Below are 22336 nucleotides of genomic sequence, written 5' to 3' on the forward strand. Positions count from 1 at the left end.
AGAGGGAGGGGATATAGGGATATGCGTATGCAAACAGCTGATTCACTTTGTTATACGGCAGAAACTAACACAACGTTGTAAAGCAATTATACTCCAATAAAGATGTTAAATAATAACAATTCCACTGAACTCTTAGTACATGTAAGAGTAATACATTACTGGAAAAATAAAATAATTTAAATTCACATTCTCCAATATGAAGAATTTCTGTTTTATTTAGGTAAGCTTCTGAAACTTCCTTTCTCTCTGCAAGGTAGAAATTTTGAAGTTAAAGGCTATGAGCAATTACATACACTGGCTTATTTATCAGTTCTTAAATTTAGATTATAGAAGGTTTCTTGTGTTAGCTAAAGAATCGTCTAAATTCTTCACAAACATGATTATAGAATCCCAGAAAACTGATCCTGAAGAAATTCCTGTTTGTGACAATTCATAAAATATTTCAGCATGAGATCTAGGTGCAAGAGACATGAATTGCAAGGATTTACCACTTTTGATATTAAAGGGTTTCACATTTACTTTTAGCTTACTCATGTCGCATGGAAATTGATCTGAAATGCCATTTTAGGCAGATATTTGTCCTCATCATTAAACTTTTCTTGATGAATCCAGATCATCAATATGAATTATTTAATTATTGAAATCCTCAGAACATATGAAGGGAGTTAAAACTAATCATCAATATACCAAATAGCCCTAGGCTGTTAGGTATCTTCATTCCTCTGATTTTTTACAGACTCTGTAATAGTGGTCTTCTAGCTAAAGTTCACAGAATCAGTTATTTTTACAAGACTCAATTACCAGAAGCTCAACTTCTTTCCTAAAATTGATCTGTCTGAGAATGCACTTCTCAGACAAGGAATCATGGGGATGACAATTTCTGTTTAAAGACCTTGTCTTTTCATCTGAAAGCCACTGTCAAAGAAGACATTGCTCCTGAGAAAAAGTCCCATAAGATGCCATCAAAAAGGGACTCAATAAGAAATACAACAGAGGGGGGTACCTTATTTCACCAGCGGCAGAATCATTTCAAGCCTCCTCCTTACTGTGTCTAGAAATTCATTCTGGACTGAGAATTCAGAACTGAAAAGATAAGTCATTCAGAAGTTCATGAGAAAACTTATGTGAATACAAAATTCAACCTTAAAGAAAGAAAACCTGACCTAGCTGATTGAGTCAACAAATAAGTTTCTCAAAATAGTTTAGATAGGTAGACATTTTTCATAAGCTTAATGAGCTAAATCAGCAGCTTCACGGTTCCGGTAAAATATATTTAAAGCATGTGACCAGATAAAAGCATTTTGTCCAAATAAAAATCATTTCTGCCAAGCTGTATTGAGTTTTGGAATATTTTTATTTTCCCCAAGTCTGAGTGTATCAAGATGAACATGGTGCCTCTAAGAGAAAGAGCAACAAGTATAATCAATGGGTATTTGAGAGGCTTTGGTAAGTCTTTGGTGTACTTCCCAGAAACACAGAAAGTTAACATCTCAAATGACTGATTAACAAATACTTTTGCAAGTCAGTCTTTCCTTTCAACAAAATTGAAGGACAACTAATTGAGGTGTCAGAGGATGAATCATGAACAATAATTTGATGAGAAATCATTGTGTGATTTTGGGCATAAAACTAGTAAGGAATTTTTTTAAATTCAACGATAAAAATAATCTCTCCAATCTCATCTACTTATTTGTGTGAGAAAGATTTCTCAATGTTTACATCCAGAAATATGAAAAATTGGCATTGTGATAAATCCTATCTTGTTCCAGAAATAAATAATATTTGACTTCATACAAAACTAGTTTAAAAAAAAATGTCCATCTCATTAACAGATGAAGTTCCAATAAATTTAACTTTTATATTTAGTGATTATTTATCAATATTTAATATTATTCGTGGTTTTGGTCAATCTGTGCTAATAACAACGGTAATAAAAACTCAATCCAGATGTCATTTTTGAAATTTAGAGGATTATGGACTCAGGAAGTTATATTTATTTTAAGGTTCTGAGACTATACAATGATCAATAAAAATGTTTATGCATATTTCATTGATAAAATTCTGTAAGGTAAGTAAATAAAAACATGAATTAAAAGAGAAAAAGTATCGGTGTACAGTTTTCAGAAAGAACTTGCTTTTATATTTTTAAATAGACGATGGTGAGAATCAAATTATAATAGTATTATAGGATCTAAATGGGTATACTTTAAAATGATTTAGACTTTTAATTTTAAAATTCCAACATTTACAATACACCAGAAATTATGTTCTTGGTAATTCTTTAAACTTATGATGAAAATTTTGAGGTCTATAATTATTCCAAAAATCTTTCAAGGTGTAGGGAACAAAGAAATTGGAGCTTTCTGCTTTATTTTTTCTGCCTTCTTATTTCTGGAATTAGAAAGTGTGCTTTCCTGGCCCTACTTTAACATTTGCTCTTTGATCCACTGTTCCCTTAGAAATTGAGGTCTCCAAGTCACAGAACTGTGGACATGATGAATTGCCCAAACAAATACGATACTAATTATTTGCTTTACCATACGACTCATTACAAGCTTCTTTTAAATAACAATCTCCTCTAGCGCTTCTGAAATATGGCTCCATGATTATAAAAATTCATCACTGAATTCTATTTACAGGCTCTTCACTTTTTAAGTCCAAAATACAAATGTGATGCTTTGATCCTGTAGCAGATTTTCAAGAATAATCCCTTATTAAGTGTCTTCACAAATATGTTATTGAGTTCAGCATGGCAACAAAAAGAAAACAGAAGAGAAGGGAGAAAGAAAAAAGAGGAGGTGAAAATGGTACGATGATATCACAGAAGGAGGTGGGCAACTTTAAGCAATCAGGCCTTTTCAAACATGGCATCGCCAAATTTTATCACTAATTCATAACAGGATTAAAACACAAATCATTTTTTATCTGAGAACACAGATAAGTATTGGTTTCACATAGTTCTTGTCCCTATAACCAGATTTCTTTCCTGGTTTTCTCTTGGAGACAAGAAACTCCTAATGAAACAGGGGATAAGTATTTCTTGAGGTCTGATGATCCTTACAAGCCCCTTGACCTCTCTATGGAACTCCATTTTCTTATCTATAAAATGAGAAGGTAGCTCTCAACCAATAATTTGAGGAGGGGAAGGAAAGGGGCAAGGAGGGCAGACGAGAAGGTCCATGTTTCAAGGGACGAAATTTTTTGACAGAATACCCACATCTAGCCCAACCAGATTCTGACTCAAGCTGCATCACTACCCTACACCCCTGTCAACATCGAGAACTCCTGCTATGGGGATTTGTATTCTTTCCTTCAAAATGAACAAAAGGCTGCCATCACAGTGTATAATTTTAAGGTCCCTGCAGTAAAGAGATTCCATATTCTTCAGCTATGACTAGAAAACAGTGATATTCATTTGTTTCTCTTCTCCTATGTCCTTTGTTTCTGGCAAGGATCACTATTTACTCCTTGCAGCCTAGAAGAGGATGAAGTATGTGCCTAGGAGGAGAAGGGGGATAAAAGATGTAGGTGGGGACATGTTTTCAGCCGCCATGAGGCTCAAGAGCTACATTAATCTGTAGTTCTATGCTTTCATGACTTCACAACTCTCCCAGCTTAAAAAAAAAAAATTATTAGGAATTTTAAAAGATCCCTTTTTCTCTCATCTTGAAGCCTGTTAAAACATATTTGTAAAAAGGAGGTACAAAAGAAGAGGTTGCCAGATAAGGTACTTTTTCTAAATCAAAGGAGCTCCCAGACAAAGTGGGGCCTGACTTGGTGGTCAGCTGTCAGAGTGAAATTTAATTTAGCAGTAACAATAGAAAAAGTATGTCAGACTAAGTGCTTGATCAAGAAACTGAAAATTTTTCAATAAAACAGCCTTGATGTCAGTTAAAGCAGAAACCCCAGGTAAAGAATGACTATGCTGAAAATAAATTAAGAAAACATCCCACAGACTTGAGAATAAAAATTCTTTTTTATCCTCCCAACTCACCTTACTCTATGTAAAGTTCAGAGGTTCTTGATTTCAGGAGGTTTTCCAGCCATAATGATGGGCTGGTGAAGACGTTTGTGTCCCTGGATCTAGTGATTATTGTCATGGCTCTGAAGGCCAGAGTCACTCCTATTTAGAAAATCTCTTATATCCTTTTAGATTATGCTTGATTTCTTTTTTTAAAAAATAAATTTAGTTATTTATTTGTTTATTTGGGGCTGTGTTGGGTCTTCTCATTGCAGTGGTTTCTCTTGTTGTAAGCACAGGCTCTAGGCACATGGGCTTCAGTAGTTGTGGCACACGGGCTTAGCTGCTCCGCAGCATGTGGGATCTTCCCGGACCAGGGCTCGAACCCATGTCCCCTGCATTGGCAGGCGGACTAGTAACCACTGCGCCACCAGGGAAGGCTTATGCTTGATCTCTTTTCATCTAATTAATCACATCTCAGGAACCAAGAAGTAATTACATTAAGAACTTGGAGGCATGCCTTCAGAAATGTCACTATGGCTTTCTGTTTGTTTGCTTTAAAGCAAACCGGCACTCTGGAACTTAGTTCAGATTAGCAATTTTGTGCTTTCAGTTAGATACAGTGCAATGGTTCTACTCCTGGTTGCTAGAATAAGAAAGCAGGTGAAAGACATATAGTAATGTGGTTCAATCTCCCCTTCCCTCTCTCTGTCTTTCTCTCTGTCTCTCTCTCCTTTGTATTCTACTTCAGTATAGTGATTTGAGGCCTCTGGGTTTGAGCTGGGAGCATAGAAACTATTGGCAAACGTTTACTTGTTTACCTGAGGGTCAAGTGGGATGAAAAGCAGAACAGGAAGACAGAACTTTCCAAGGACTGGCACTGGTCAAAGCACAGAGAAACGATATGGATCTTCAAAGGGACATTTTTTTCTTTTTCTTTCTTTTTAAAAACTGTTGTCAGTCTAATAAGTGTTGAAGACTATTTGCTAAGCTGTCCAAAGACATAATGATGCTGAGACTGCTCCTTCACTTGTCTACTCTCAAAGGTCCCTGGGAACATCTGCAACATGCGCGCAGGCCTCTTCCAAACAAAAGGAAGGAGGTCCAAAGAGAATGTGCTCTCAAAAAAGCTGTAAACGCATTTAAAGAATTCTGTGAAAGCTCATCAGCTACCTGATTTCCTAGGCAGAGCCTCTTATTACCTTAACCATGATTTAAGACGGGAGCATGTGGGTAGAATAAAGACAGAGGGATGAGAAGTGGAGGAAAAGGAAAGGTGATGAATGATTAATGAAAATCTAGTGATGAATGGAACAAAGATGTTAAAAAGTAATAAAGCATTCATCCCTAGGGTGGAAAACAGGACAAAACAGGACAAAACAAATATGAGTACTAAATTGCCAAAACAGTAAAATAAGAGAGTAGAACAAACAAACAGAGTAGGACAAAGAAATGCCCATTTCAGTATAAGCATTGTTGAAAGGAAACAGGGGATTTGGGAACTTAGCATTTACGAGTTATTTGCTTAAACAAAAATAAATTTATGTTGCCTGATTTCCTAAAAGTTACTTACTGATAATGGGCCATTTATGGATAAGAGCCTGCAGCCACCCAGGTATATACGGAAGCCAGACTTTGTGTCTGTTCAACTTTTCTTTCTTTGCGAAATCTGATTCACAGCATTAGAGTGCAGGAGAACCCTCAGTTGCATGGCTCCATCACTAATGAAATGAGCTCCTGGCTTTTCAGAGCAACCATAGGGTATACACTGGGCTCCCAGAGGAGCACTCTGTGTATGAATTACCTATGTGTGTGCACAACCTAAGGGAAAACTCATATGAGGCACAGAGGAAATTTATAAACACAAGCTGCACATTGATAGGAATACAGAAACATACCACAAAGGGGTATAGACACCCAGGTTTTTCCCAAAAGCTGACCTGTACACATGCAAGGGCAAGATACCACAAAACAAGCCCTATGGCAAGACAAGCAATGAGAACAACTGAAAATAATAATGTGTGTGTGATTTACTTATTTTGAATGTTAGTTGAAGGAAAACAAGTTTAACTGGAAGATGAGCTGAGCTCATAAAAACAGTTATGGAGATTATTCAGAAAACTTCTGGACACATGCAAGAACCATGAAGGATGGCAACACATGTTTTGAAAAAATTAGGCCTCATTTCGCATGACAGTTTTGTTTTCTACTTTTCTCTGAATCAGGTGTATCACTCGTACAACTTGCACTCCCATCTCCCATGATTAGGGACACAGCTGGGCTCACATAAGATTCCCTGAAGACAAGGTTCCAAGATTCATTTGTCACTTTGGTATCCAATATGCTCCACAGCTTTCTATGAACTGATCAAATGAATGAGTAAATGAACAAATGAATGATTTGCTGAAATAATATTGTGAAGAATTTTGTAACAGAGGGGCATCATCTTCTACAAAGGCATTGATTTATTCTATAATATCTCTCAGAATCGCAAGACTAATCAGCAGATATTGAAAAGGAACACCTGCCTCAGGCAGAAGTGACTTTAAAAAAAAAGTCCTGCCACAAAACATTGAAAACGATGGTAACAAAGCATATTTCAAAGTTGGGCAGTCTACCAAAAAGGGAAAACGAAGATACGGAGGAGGTAAAGACTTAGCCCTGGCGGAATCAAGATAGCGTACTAGAAGGACGTGGAATTCATGTCTCCTCACAATTAGGGCACCAACCACACACCCGTGAGGGACCACAGACACCTAAGGGCATGGGAGGAAAACCCAGTGACCGGCTTGCGGGATCCTGGTTCCCAGGCTGGAGGTTAGGCCCAAGCTCCTGTGGTGGGAGCTCCCAAGTCCAAACCGCTGGACAACAGAGAACCTCAGACCCCAGGGAATACCAATCGGAGTGAGGCCTCCCGGAGGTCCTCATCTCAGCACCAAGACCCAGCTGTATCCAACCACCTGCAAAGTCCAGTGCTGGACGACTCAGGCTAAACAACCAGTAAGACAGGAATACAGCACCACCCATTAAAAAAATAAATAAATAAATGAAACGACAAAAAAAAAAGTTAGAGACAAAGGAGCAAGGTAAAAACCTACAAGACCAAATAAATGAAGATGAAATAGGCAACCTACCTGAAAAAGAATTCAGAGTAATGATAGCAAAGATGATCCAAAATTTCGGAAACAGAATGGAGAAAATGCAAGAAACATTTAACAAGGATCTAGAAGAACTAAAGAGCAAACAAACAGTGATGAACAACACAATTACTGAAATTAAAAAAACTCTAGAAGGAATCAATACCAGAATAACTGAGGCAGAAGAACGGATAAGTGAGCTGGAAGATAAAATGGTGGAAATAACTGCCAGGGAGCAGAATAAAGAAAAAAGAATGAAAAGAATTGAGGACAGTCTCAGAGACCTCTGGGGCAACACTAAATGCACCAACATTGGAATTATAGGGGTCCCAGAAGAAGAAGAGAAAAGGAAAGGGTCTGAGAAAATATTTGAAGAGATTATAGTTGAAAACTTCCGTAACGTGGGAAAGGAAATAGTCAATCTAGCCCAGGAAGCACAGAGAGTACCATACAGGATAAACCCAAAGAGAAGCATGCCAAGACACATATTATCCAAACTATCAAAAATTAAATACAAAGAAAAAATATTAAAAGCAGCAAGGGAAAAGCAACAAATAACATACAAGGGAATTCCCATAAGGTTACCAGCTGATCTTTCAGCAGAAACTCTGCAAGCCAGAAGGGAGTGGCAGGACATATTTAAAGTGATGAAAGGGAAAAACCTACAACCAAGATTACTCTACCCAGCAAGGATCTCATTCAGATTCAAAGTAGAAATTAAAACTTTTACAGACAAGCAAAAGTTAAGAGAATTCAGCACCACCAAACCAGCTTTACAAAAATACTAAAGGAATGTCTCTACGCAAGAAACACGAGAGAAGGAAAAGACCTACAAAAACAAACCCAAAACAATTAAGAAAATGGTAATAGGAACATACATATCGATAATTACCTTAAATGTTAATGGATTAAATGCTCCAACCACAAGACACAGACTGGCTGAATGGATACAAAAACAAGACCCATATATATGCTGTCTGCAAGAGACCCACTTCAGATCTGGGACACATACATACTGAAAGTGAGGGGATGGAAAAACATATTCCATGCAAATGCAAATCAAAAGAAAGCTGGAATAGCAATTCTCATATCAGACAAAATAGACTTTAAATTAAAGATTATTACAAGAGACAAAGAAGGACACTACATAATGATCAAGGGATCAATCCAAGAAGAAGATATAACAATTGTAAATATTTATGCACCCAACATAGGAGCACCTCAATACATAAGGCAAATGCTAACAGTCATAAAAGGGGAAATCGACAGTAACACAATCATAGTAGGGGACTTTAACACCCCACTTTCACCAATGGACAGATCATCCAAAATGAAAATAAATAAGGAAACAAAAACTTTAAATGACACATTACACAAGATGGACTTAATTGATATTTATAGGCCATTTCATCCAAAAACAACAGAATACACTTTCTTCTCAAGTGTCCATGGAACATTCTCCAGGATAGACCATTTCATGGGTCACAAAACAAGCCTTGGTAAATTTAAGATTTGAAATTGTATCAAGTATCTTTTCCAAACACAACGCTATGAGACTAGATATCAATTACAGGAAAAAAATCTAAAAAATACAAACACATGAAGGCTAAACAGTACAGTACTAAATAACCAAGAGATCACTGAAGAAATCAAAGAGGAAATCAAAAATTACCTAGAAACAAATGACAATGAAAACCCGATGACCCAAAACCCATGGGATACAGCAAAAGCAGTTCTAAGAGGAAAGTTTATAGCAATACAATCCTACCTCAAGAAACAAGAAACATCTCAAATACAGAACCTAACCTTAAACCTAAAGCAATTAGAGAAAGATGAACAACAACAACAACAAAAAAAACAAAGTTAGCGAAAGGAAAGAAATCATAAAGATCAGATCAGAAATAAATGAAAAAGAAAGGAAGGAAACAATGACAAAGATCAATAAATCTAAAAGCTGGTTCATTGAGAAGATAAACAAAATTTTTAAACCATTAGCCAAGTCATCAAGAAAACAAGGGAGAAGACTCAAATCAACAGAATTAGAAATGAAAAAGAAGAAGTAACAACTGACACTGCAGAAATACAAAGGATCATGAGAGACTACTACAAGCAACTATATGGCAATAAAATGGACAAGCTGGAAGAAATGGACAAATTCTTAGAAAAGCACAACCTTCCAAGACTGAACCAGGAAGAAATTGAAAATATAAACAGACCGATCACAAGCACTGAAATTGAAACTGTGAGTAAAAATCTTCCAACAAATAAAAGCCCAGGACCAGATGGCTTCACAGGCAAATTCTATTAAACATTTAGAGAAGAGCTAACATCTATCCTTCTCAAACTCTTCCAAAATATAGCAGAGGGAGGAACACTCCCAAACTCACTCTCTGAGGCCACCATCACCCTGATATCAAAACCAGACAAAGATGTCACAAACAAATGAAACTACAGGCCAATATCTCTGATGAACAGAGATGCAAAAATACTCAACAAAATACTATAAACAGAATCCAACGGCACATTAAAAGGATCATACACCATGATCAACTGGGGTTTATCCCAGGAATGCACAGATTCTTCAATATATGCAAATCAATCATTGTGATACACCATATTAACAAATTGAAGGCTAAAAACCGTATGCTAAACTCAATAGATGCAGAAAAAGCTTTGAACAAAATTCAACACCCATTTATGATAAAAACTCCCCAGAGAGTAGGCACAGAGGGAACATACCTCAACATAATAAAGGCCATATATGACAAAGCCACAGCCAGCATCGTTCTCAATGGTGAAAAACTGAAACCATTTCCTCTAAGATCAGGAACAAGACAAGGTTGCCCACTGTCACCACTATTATTCAACATAGTTTTGTAAGTTTTAGCCACAGCAGTCAGAGAAGAAAAACAAATAAAAGGAATCCAAATCAGAAAAGAAGTCAAACTGTCACTGTTTGCAGATGACATGATACTATACATAGAAAATCGTAAAGATGCTACCAGAAAACTACTAGAGCTAACCAATGAACTAGGTAAAGTAGCAGGGTACAAAATTAATGCACAGAAATCTCTTGCATTCCTATATACTAATGATGAAAAACCTGAAAGAGAAATTAAGGAAACACTCCCATTTACCATTGCAACAAAAAGAATAAAATGCCTAGGAATAAACCTACCTAAGGAGACAAAAGACCTGTATGCAGAAAACTATAAGACAGTGATGAAAGAAATTAAAGATGATACAAGCAGATGGAGAGATATACCAGGTTCTTGGATTGGAAGAATAAATATTGTGAAAATGACTATACTACCCAAAGCAATCTACAGATTCAGTGCAATCAAACTACCAATGTCATTTTTCACAGAACTAGGACAAAAAATTTCACAATTTGTATGGAAACACAAAAGACCCTGAATAGCCAAAGCAATCTTGAGAAAGAAAAGCAGAGCTGGAGGAAGCAGGCTTCTGGACTTCGGACTATACTACACAGCTACAGTAATCCAGACAGTATGGTACTGGCACAAAAACAGAAATATAGATCAATGGAACAGGATAGAAAGCCCAGAGATAAACCCAAGCACTTATGGTCACCTAATCTTTGATAAAGAAGGCAAGATTATACAATGGAGAAAGACAGCCTCTTCAATAAGTGGTGCTGGGAAAACTGGACAGCTACATGTAAAAGAATGAAATTAGAATACTTTCTAACACCATACACAAAAAAAAACTCAAAATGGATTAAAGAACTAAATGTAAGGCCAGACACTATCAAACTCAGAGGAAAACATAGGCAAAACATTGATCCCTCTATGACATAAATCACAAGATCCTTTTTGACCCGCCTCCTAAAGAAATGGAAATAAAACAAAAATAAACAAATGGGACCTAATGAAACTTCAAAGCTTTTGCACAGCAAAGGAAACCATAAACAAGACGAAAAGACAACCCTCAGAGTGAAAGAAAATATTTGCAAATGAAGCAACTGACAAAGGATTAATCTCCAAAATGTACAAGCCATTCATACATCTCAATTTCAAAAGAACAAACAACCCAATCCAAAAATGGACAGAACACCTAAAGAGACATTTCTCCAAAGAAGATATACAGATTGCCAACAAATACATGAAAGGATGCTCAACATCACTAATCATTAGAGAAATGCAAATCAAAACCACAATGAGGTGTCACCTCACACCAGTCCGAATGGCCATCATCAAAAAATCTACAAACAATAAATGCTGGAGAGGGTGTGGAGAAAAGGGAACCCTCTTGCACTGTTGGTGGGAATGTAAATTGATACAGCCACTATGGAGAACAGTATGGAGTTTCCTTAAAAAACTAAAACTAGAACTGCCATATGACCCAGCAATCCCACTACTGGGCATATACCCTGAGAAAACCATAATTCAAAAAGAGTCATGTACCATAATGTTCATTGCAGCACTATTTACAATAGCCAGGACATGGTAGCATTTACAATAGCCAGGACATGGTAGCAACCTACATGTCCATCTACAGATGAATGGATAAAGAAGATATGGCACATATATACAATGGAATATTACTCAGCCATAAAAAGAGACGAAATTGAGTTATTTGTAGTGAGGTAGATGGACCTAGAGTGTGTCATACAGAGTGAAGTAAGTCAGAAAGAGAAAAACAAATGCCGTATGCTAACACAAATATATGGAATCTAAAAAAAAAATGGTTCTGATGAACCTAGGGGCCCGACAGGAATTAAGACACAGATGTAGAGAATGGACTTGAGGACACGGGGAGGGGGAAGGGAAGCTGAGACAAAGTGAGAGAGTAGCATGGACATATATACACTACCAAATGTAAAACAGCTAGTGGGAAGCAGCCGCAGAGCACAGGGAGATCAGCTGGATGCTTTGTGACCACCTGAAGGGATGGGATATGGAGGGTGGGAGGAAGATGCAAGAGCGAGGGTTTATGGGGACATACGTATGCGTATAGCTCATTCACTTTGTTATATAGCAGAAACTAACACAACACTGTAAAGCAATTATACTCCAATAAAGATGTTAAGAAAAAGAAAAGGAGGAGACAATAGCAACAGCTCTACTGGAATTCAAGGAGAGGACTAGAGCACTAAGACAAATCAATAGCAATAATAAAAACAGCAGCAATTACTTATTAGTCACTATGTGTCAGGCAGTATATAGGCATAACCTAAATTAATTTTCATAAAATTTCTTTAGGTAAGTACTTTTATCACCTTCATTTTACATACTGAACCTGAGCCTGAGAAATGGTAAGGAATTTTCCCAAAGTCCCCCCAGCTAGTAAGTGATAGAACCAGAACTTAAATACACATTTGTCTGTCTGACTCCAAAAGAGGCCCTAATGAATACAGCACTAGTACAAGTGACTAATCATGGAAAGAAAGGCTTGGGTTTTGTTTTCCCAATTTAGAAATGATGCAGGACAATTCTAGAACCTTTACTTGTGATCAAGTGGTAAACCAACTAGCTCTTAAATAATTTAAACACCATGTACGTTTATCACCTACCTTAAAGAAGTAAATGTCCAATTTTCAGTTTCTCTAAAGAGTTATTTAATTCTGGGTTTCCTAAGTTTGACCACAAAGGGGATTTGACTGTGAAACCTTTCCTAAGGCCCATGAGATTGTTGGTCAGTCAGATATCCATAACAGACAGTCTATCAACCTGATATATCATTCCAGCAATGGAAGTTCAAAGCAAAGATTTTTAAGGCTACTGAGATAAGGTAAAATGAATCTTTCCAATATTCTTTCCTTTGCTACAGAACCAAGTTAGCAAAAACTAAATTATAAATCACAGTGTGTCTAATTTAATCACATATTTACCTTAAAAAAATTTTTTTTGGTCCTTCTCTCATGTAGGGAACAAATATGTATTCTCATTTAAACCTCTGTTGTAACTATTCCCATTGTCCCCAGGCTCCTCATTCTCTTTCAATGTGTCTATCTTCAGTAAAACACAAATAGTTCAGCTTGATTGCACAGCTGATAAACCTTAAAGATAATAAACTGGACAGAGTAGCAGTGAGATTCTAAATTAGACAGACCAGCAGTCATCCTCACAGTAATGGAATAAATAAAGCATGAACAATTAAATTAAATGACAATTTCTGATTTGAAGTCTGGTTTTCCTGTTCTTACTCAGTAGAAAAATTAGGCTGTACTGGCCTTCCTTAGGAGGAACTTTCCTTAGAAGGGATCTGTGTGCTTATTTTTTACATATAAAATATCTGATATATCAGCTACAATGCACCCTTATCTACCTCATAATTAACTTTAAGTATGTATTGCCTTTATATTATATCCAACACAATATCTTTTAGATCAGTTTGAACAGTTAAGATTGGTTATAAAGAATTTTTCTTCATTAGTTGGACTTGAAACTATTTTGGCAAGTCCCCAACATAAAACGGTTCAGTCATGTTATTTTCCTTTTTATTCCTTCAAATGTTATAAGGTACTATTCTATGTCTGGTAGGGGCATGCAGGAGGCGGGAGGGAGGAAGGAATGAACAGACCTATAGTATATTTTGAAAATAAGACAAATCAATAAGTATATTTTGAGTCTCTTCAACATATTGCCTAGGAGGTCTAATAGATTACCACGTATGGGAACAGAAACAGAATCTCATCTAATGATATTCCAAAAATTTAGTGACTTGTAGGTTCTTTCACACTTATACTCTGCATAGTGTGATACTATGTAGCACATTTAATGCTCTTTATGCCTTGGTGTTTTAATGTAAAAGGAAATTCTTTGCTCTATAGCTTTAAACATTATCCGGGAGCTGGCTCCCATGGACGCCTTTCACATTCCTACTCAGAACTCTCAGAGAAAAGCTGTCATTTCTTGTTCTATTCAAGTCAGACTACCTCGTCTCCAGACGCCAAGAGTAAAAGGAATGTCTAAGATAACACCTTCATTTATTCATATGATTTTCATCTTGGACAGTATTATAAAAGCCAGTCATAAATTGGGAAAATAATGGGATAATGTGACATATATTATAAAATGAAATTTATGATCCAAACAGAATAGAAGAGATACTGCTGCACACGAGGGTTATATTCCTGTCATCAACAAGTGTCTTTGCACATGACCTACACATAAATCTCTTTCTAAGGAAGAAAAAGGAGGGAGAAGGCTAAACTCTAAAGGGCTCACTTTTACAAACATATATAATACTTAGCATTTTCATATGAAATTCAACCTTGTTCTGCCTAAAAGAAAATCTAATCAAACAACAGAGAAGCAAACTCTAAATACTAATTTTATTCCACTTAGCACTTGAAAATGAATACACTAGGTCTTGTAAGAGGCCCAGCTAAGACTTCTACTAAGCTTTAAATTATCTGGTAAAACTGAGTTTTCTTTCTGGAGGGAAGAGCTTCTGTCTGGGTTTTCTTTTTCTTTTTAAGGAAAAGAAATCTGTATAATTATACGTCTATGTTTACATGTGTGGAACAAAGTATGGATAAAGAAAGAAAAATGGACCATCAAGAAGCTAGTTATCACTAAGTACGTAAAGGTGTAATAGTCTAACAACGCCAACGAAATACATACTGTAACAACACTGTAATTTAAACCAAGCTATCAAAATATTTCAAAAGAGAACAAATTTTATGATTTTTAAAATGAAATACGATCATTGCTATTAACAATATGCTATAAAATAAATATACTAGACATAGCTTCTGTTAATAACTACTACAGTTTCTCAGGAAACAATCTTTACAGAGCAAGTCTGATTAATGTACAAGAGACAGCTTTTCTTCTTTGAGCCCTAACCATATGCCATTGTTTCCAAGAGAGTGTTTATAAAAGCTATAAAGATGATAATGTTTTAAACGTCACCTTGCCTATATTTAGCAATTGTCAATACAAAATATCTCTTATTTTACTTTCTCTCCACCCTCTATTGCCTAGTTAGACATTATTTTTCCATCTCTATATAGGTTGGTCTTCCTAAACAGGAAAATAACCAACATAATCTTACACACAAAATTTGATGACATTTCTTTCAGAGTAATATGACCTGTTTGACATCTGAAGATCAAGACAGGGATAATGATTTATTAGGTCAAACCACACAGGACTTATATATAATAAGCTGCAAGACAAAGCTTATTAAATGATTCCACTAGTCACATAACTGAATATAAAAGGGGAAACGTTTCACTGACTTTGGTCAAACATGATAGTTGCCGCAGTAGATTAAAGGTCCCAGAAGTACTCTTAGTTAGGTTGGGGACCAAATGTCACTCCATATGATTTTGTTCTTCATGGGCAATGTCTCCAAAGGGCTAGATTTGTAAAAATCTAGCCTGAACCCAGGTATGAATTTTGTTTTGCTTTTCCCTTTTGAGTGGATAAGCACTTGGTGCATGAAAATATCACCTTTCTTTCTTATCAACAAAAGCACTAACAAACAGAATTCAGAAGAATTCAGATTTACAGATCAAGAAATATGGCAAATGTTCTCAGTGTCAGAACAAATATGAAATTATCCAGGAAGTAAATAATAAGTTTCTGGAACATCCAAATGTTGGCTCTCCTACTTGCCATCTACCAAAGCATGGAGAAAAGTAAGAAACAGAAATAACAGAAGCTCAAATTACTCATGTGGTGCTTCTTAATATATGTGTTGACTATCTTCTGTGGGAAAAGATTGCAATAAATAGGAAAAGATGTGGTGATTATATGTAGCTTCTGTTTCTGCAGTTCCAGCCCCTAAGTTTTATTTTCCAAATAGCCAAGGACTGCAGTTATCAAAAAGATAACCCTTTCCAAATTAAGGGAATAATAATGGAAAGAAATAATTGTTAAATAAATAAAAGTAAACATATATTTTGCCATATTATATATTATTTACATTTTATATGTTATGTGCATAAAATTTTATTGATATATACTCCTAAAAGTTAAAATCTTGGTTGCCACTGAGTAATAAAATCAGAAGTCATTTTTATTTTTACCTCTATACTTTTATGCATTTTCTGTTGCTCTACAATGAAGATGGAATGATTTTATACTCAGGGGAAGAAGGGGACATTCTTCTCCTAGCATCACACCCACGTCAAGAAGAAGAAGCATGAGTACGAAGAGGGGACAGAAATATGATAAAAGAGCCTGCTTTATCCTCTTCATCTGCCATTTTTCCTCTTCCTCTCTTCTCTGCTTTCCTCGGCAGAAGCCATGAGTTCTTCTGGGGTATGGGCTGACTCCCTCCTCCAGCACTGACCAGTGTGCCTCTGATTCTCACCAAGCCTTGGTTTTCCCTTCTACAGAATGAAGATAATAATAGTACTTATCTCCTAAGAAGTCCAGGCAAGATAATGCAAGTACAGTTCTTAGCACAGGGCCTGGCTCAAAGAGAGGACTCAACAATGTTAAATGCACATTTCTTCACCAGTCTTGCCAGATCTGGGAAATCTTAAGACTTACAAAATACTTTATGACATACAATATGCTTAAACAAACAGTAAGTAAATTAATCTATAAACTGAAAGTAAAATTCAGAGCTGAAATTCAAGCCTTATCCTCCTCATGCCTGAGTTTGATAACCAAACAGCACTTTTGAGCTGGACTGACCCAGTGGTGTGCTGAAGCCACCTCTAGACTTATAAGAGCCCATTGTTAAATTTCAAGAATTTTGCAAGCCAGTTGTTAAACACAGCCATTATTTAATTAATTAATTTATTTTTTAAATTTCTGACCAGTAGCTTCTTCTTTTTTTTTTTAACATCTTTATTGGAGTCTAATTGCTTTACAATGGTGTGCTAGTTTCTACATTATAACAAACTGAATCAGCTATACATATACATATATCCCCATAACTCCGCCCTCTTGCGTCTCCCTCTCACCCTCCCTATCCCACCCCTCTAGGTGGTCACAGAGCACTGAGCTGATCTCCCTGTGCTATGCGGCTGCTTCCCACTAGCTATCTATTTTACATTTGGTAGTGTATATATGTCCATGCCACTCTCTCACTTCATCCCAGCTTACCCTTCCCCCTCCCCATGTCCTCAAGTCCGTTCTCTATGTCTGTCTCTATGTCTTTATTCCTGTCATGCCCCTACGTTCTTCAGAACCATTTTTTTTCAGATTCCATATATATAACAAAGCCATTATTAAAAATTAAGTTATATAATTTTATAAACTATAATATGTAATTCACAATTAAGTAAAAATATTTTAAAAGGGTAATAAATACACAAAACTCATCACTTTCCAATTCTTTTACTATCATCTTTACTCTTAAGGTTACTTGCATCTATTATAGCTGTATGGTGGAAATGCTGTTTAACATACTGCTATTCTGCATCTCTGCCCAAGTCCACTTTCAGTCAAGTCAAATCGGTAGTTTAAAAATGGCCAAATTGGGCTTCCGTGGTGGCGCGGTGGTTGGGGGTCCGCCTGCCAGTGCAGGGGACGCGGGTTCGCGCCCCGGTCCGGGAGGATCCCACGTGCCGCGGAGCGGCTGGGCCCGTGAGCCATGGCCGCTAAGCCTGCGCGTCCGGAGCCTGTGCTCCGCAACGGGAGAGGTCGTGGCGGTGAGGGGCCCGCGTACCAAAAAAAAAAAAAAAAAAAAAAAAAAAAGAGGCCAAATTGGCAAATGCTACAAATCAAGATTTGATATTGTTTTGTTCATTTGAGAGAGATGGAGAATATGCATATCAGACTTAAAAGTGTGCCACATCTGTAGCTGTTAACTCTGAGTAGAACAAAAAAAAATTATTGATGTATTCTTCCAGCATTTAAAACTATTATACAATATTTTTCACAGAACTACACTTGTTCATCAATTGCAAACATAGAGTGGCTATGGATTCAAGAGTTTGACAAAATCAACAATAGTGTTATATGAGAATCTATTGGCTTCTGGAACTTACAATAAAGAGTAGTGATTATTTCATTATTATTTATAAATTATAGCTACATATCCTTTACATCAGTAAAATTTATAATAAATGCACACGTGCGCACACACACATTCTTTTCCTGGAGAGCCAGTGGTTAAAAACTTACCAGCACACCACTAAGCTAACCATTGCTTTAACTTACAAGGAACCTATAAGCTCTCAGCAGAGCTCCAGGCCCATCTTCAAAGCACTAAAGGTGGGGTTTAAAAGGTTTTAGCTTCAGTTGAGTCTACCCAACTGGATTATTATATTTAAATACGGTACACTGAATATCCCCCTCCTGCATGATGATAAAGCAAGCATATAGAGCTTCAAGTTCCGCCATAATTATGGAAAATTTACTATCTAGAAACCCAAATTTGGTAAAGTCAGGATAGCTTTCTACAACTCATGAAAGCACTAAAAGGTAAGTAAAATATGCCCCTCTCTGCCTCCAAGAGCAGGGAGAAAAACCACATTATCCTATAACACAAGAGAAGTGGTACGGGTAGGTACAAAATGCTAGGAGAAGACTGGGGAAAGAGCCATGAGTTTGGAACCCAGGTCCTGGTCAATGGCAACTATGTCGTCTGCCTCAAAGCAAACGAGAGAAAGGAGGAACGTCCCAGGTAGAAGGAAAAATCTGAGCAGTATAGCTGAACGGTTAGGAGGAAGGATTCTAGAATCAGACAGCCTGGGTTCAAACCCAGGCTCCCCTACTCACTATGTAAACTTGGGCAAGTTACTCACTATGTAAACTTGGGCAAGCCTCTGTTTCTATCTGCAAAAGGAGGATGGTAACTTCTTGCTCAGACCACAGTAGTGAGAATCAAATGAGATTACATACATAAAGTGCTTAGAACAGTGCCACACAATTGGCCGATAAATGTAACTACTACCGTGATTATTGTTGTCAGACTCAAGTGTTGAAAAGGTTATCTTTAGGTGTTGTGGGGAAGGCTGCAGGAAATTGGGTAGAACATTGCAATCAGAGGAAAGAGAATAAGCAAAAAACACAGAAGACATGTTGGGGACCAGTTAGTTAGCCCGGAGGCACGAGAACGGGCCTCATGTGGGCCAAGGCCATGCACCGCCACAGCAGATAAGGCTGGAAGACTAGACCAGCAGTCAGCCAGAAGATGTCAGATACACAGCCATTCCTCCCCCTCTTCTGAGAAAATACAAAGCTGAGTTTTTAAGATGGCCTTATCATTTTTCTCTTGACAGGTACTGTAAATTGTGCCTCTGATATATTTCTGAAGAGCCTATAGGGGGATGATAAATCAGGTGATGTTACATATATTCATCAGTACATTAATTGTTATTAAATACTCACAACACCTAAAATTGATCTGCACCAAGATTTACTGCTCTGACGGAAATCCACCTGGAAAAGAATACATGATAATTAAGAAGAATGACCACAGATTTGCAGCAATGTGAGGACTATAAACAAGATTTAAACTCCTCCCTGAGGGAATAACTAGATGATGTTTATTCTGTAGATGAACAATGTGATTGTAACAATGGAAGAGATTGATGAGATTTTTTTTTCCCCTGTGGGAGTTTGATTTAGCCAGCTATCTCAGGTAATAGTAGGATGCAGGACTAAGTAGTCCAGCACCACTTGAAAATTCTTTGTAAAGGGTAAATAGCACATATCCTCAGTGACCTGGAAAAATAGATTATAAGTCAAGTGGGCACAAACTGGCACAGAAGCTGCAAACTGGCATAAAAGCAACCAGAATTGAAGAAAACAATTTTTTTCTAAATTAGCCACAACTGAATTCAACCAAATTAGAGAGAAAAGGGACAAGGAGAGTCATCTTATCATGGAGAAGGGAATAAATCATTCTCTTTTTGTAGGCTTTCGGCCTGTAGGCTGCTGTATGGGTCTAACAGGTAATTTTTAGTAATCTCTCCTGTCCAGGAAATGAAGAATCACCTGGCCTCAGTAAACACACAAACTAAAAGCAAGGCAACATTAGCCTTACAGATTCTAGCTACTTAAAGTATAAGAAGATATCAGCTGGAACCTTGTTAGAAACACAAAATCTTGGGCCCCACCCTAGATCTCCTGAATCAGAATCTGCACTTTTAACAATAATCCCCAGGAATCTAGGTGATCTCTTTGCACACTGAAGTTTAAGAAGCACTGATCTAGGACTTCCCCGGTGGCACAGTGGTTAAGACGCCACCTGCCAATGCAGGGGACACGGGTTCGATCCCTGGTCCGGGAAGATCCCACATGCCGTGGAGCAACTAAGCCCGTGTGCCACAACTACTGAGCCTCCGCTCTAGAGCCCGTGAGCCACAACTACTGGGGCCCATGAACCACAACTACTGAAGCCTGCACGTCTAGAGCCCATGTTCTGCAACAAGAGAAGACAGCAATGAGAAGCTCGTGCACCACAACGAAGAGTAGCCCCTACTCGTCACAACTAGAGAAAGCCTGTGCGAAGCAACAAAGACCCAATGCAGCCAAAAATAAATTTAAAAATTAAAAGAAAAAAGCACTGGGGCTTCCCTGGTGGCGCAGTGGTTGAGGGTCCGCCTGCCAATTCAGGGGACACGGGTTCGTGCCCTGTTCCGCGAGAATTCCACATGCTGCAGAGCGGCTGGGCCCGTGAGCCATGGTCGCTGAGCCTGCGCTCCGCAATGGGAGAGGCCACAACAGTGAGTGCCCCGCGTACCGAAAAAAAAAAAAAAAAAAAAAGCACTGATCTAGAGAGCTAGACGTTCATTCGTTCATTCATTCATTCAATAAACTTTCAAGATCTGTACTGCTAATATGATAGGTAGCCACTAGCCACACATGGATATTTAAATTTCAATTAATTAAAATTAAATCAAGTTTTAATTTAATTTCAGGGGTTCATTGGAACTAACCACAATTTAAGTGTTCAATTAGCACAGGTAGGTAGTGTCTACCAGATATGTTTCCATCATCACAGAAATTTCTATTGGATATAGTTGATTTAGACACTTGGGACACACCACTGAAGAAAGAAGAGAAAGATTCTTATGCTCATGAAGCTTAGATTCTAGCAGCAGGGAAGCAGATAATAAACAGTAAACAACTTAAGTGACTAAATTAAAGGTATGTTGGATGGTTAAATGCTAAAGACAAATATTAAAAATAGAGCAGCCTTGGTAGTTCCCTGGTGGCCTAGTGGTTAGGATTCCAGGCTTTCACTGCCGTGGCCTGGGATCAATCCCTGGTCAGGGAACTGAGATCCCACGAGTACACCGTGCGGCCAAAAAAAAAAAAAAACAAAAACCTAGAGCAGCCTTAGAAGGATCAGGAAGATGGAGGGACAGTTAGATTTTAAATATGGCAGGTCTAGTGGGTTTCAACAAAGAGGTCACATTAAAGGAGAGGCAGGTTGCTAGCCAGCAGGGGGAGTGTTCCAGACAAAGGGAAAATCTGTCCAAAGGCCCTATGGCAGGTGTCTGAGGAACAGCAAGGGAACCCACGTGGGTTGGAGGAGAGTGAGAAAGAAGGCTGAGTAAAAGGGTAGGAGATCAGAGGGCTAAGGTTCCCTGGTAGGGAGAAGGGCCTCCTTGTCCATTGTAAAGGACCTGGCTTTTACTTGGAGTGAAATGAGGAGACTTGAAAGGTTCTGAGCCAAGGAGTGAGATGCTTCAACACCATCTCAAAGTTATTCTAGTTCAGCAGAAAAGGACTATAAACAAAAGTTACTTGTTTGTTTTAATTCAAGGTCATATTCAAGGGTAAAAACACACTATCTGCACTGGCAAAATGACTTTGTTTACAAGTTTTGGTAACCACCAGAAGCTTGTTAATGATACACAAACAGAAGTCATTAAAATTTATCACTGTGAAATTCAGACACTTTTTCAGAGGCTCAATTAATATGCAGTCACAAGGTCTTACAGGTTCCCACCCAGAATCTGGAGCCATACTTGCTATAAACAGTTTGAGCAAATCCTAAGGAATGCAAATCAGACTCACCCAACTGCCTAAAAGGTGGAACTCTGCCTAAGTGTATCATCCTCAAAATTTCTTGGTTACTTTATTACTAATTTACATATATTTCTTGATGATAGAGAAATCCATACAGTGATTCCAATCTTTTTTTTTTCCCCACCCTGACCCCATCCCAGTTAAATGCCAAAGCTCTGGAAATCAAGGTATGGGGTTTTCTTTAAGTTGTCTTTTCCAGAGTTCCCAGAAACAATGGCACATTCTACCCACAGTTGAGAATGCTGTTGTCTTGCAGGTAAATCCAACGACAGTTCTAAGAACTAGAGGTCACTGTAGCCTGTCTAGAAAATGCCGTCATC

General features: G+C 37.6%; 1 protein-coding gene across 23 annotated transcripts in view; it reads right to left on the reverse strand.

Annotated features, from left to right (window-relative positions):
• FHIT (fragile histidine triad diadenosine triphosphatase) overlaps positions 1-22336 on the reverse strand; it is a 1444513-nt gene that overhangs the window by 1216271 nt on the left and 205906 nt on the right. For 7 of the 23 annotated variants that reach the window (XM_060022814.1, XM_060022806.1, XM_060022813.1 and 4 more), the window contains exon 3: positions 19365-19415. The exons of 8 other annotated variants lie outside the window; for them this stretch is intronic. The gene's annotated coding sequence lies outside the window, so the exon portion shown is untranslated. Of the gene's footprint in view, positions 1-1003; positions 1431-19364; positions 19416-22336 lie in introns of those variants that run through there. 8 more of the 23 variants (XM_060022816.1, XM_060022804.1, XM_060022793.1 and 5 more) reach the window with 3 other exon arrangements.

Source organism: Delphinus delphis, chromosome 10 (genome assembly GCF_949987515.2).
Source record: "Delphinus delphis chromosome 10, mDelDel1.2, whole genome shotgun sequence".
NCBI classification, from domain to species: domain Eukaryota; kingdom Metazoa; phylum Chordata; class Mammalia; order Artiodactyla; family Delphinidae; genus Delphinus; species Delphinus delphis.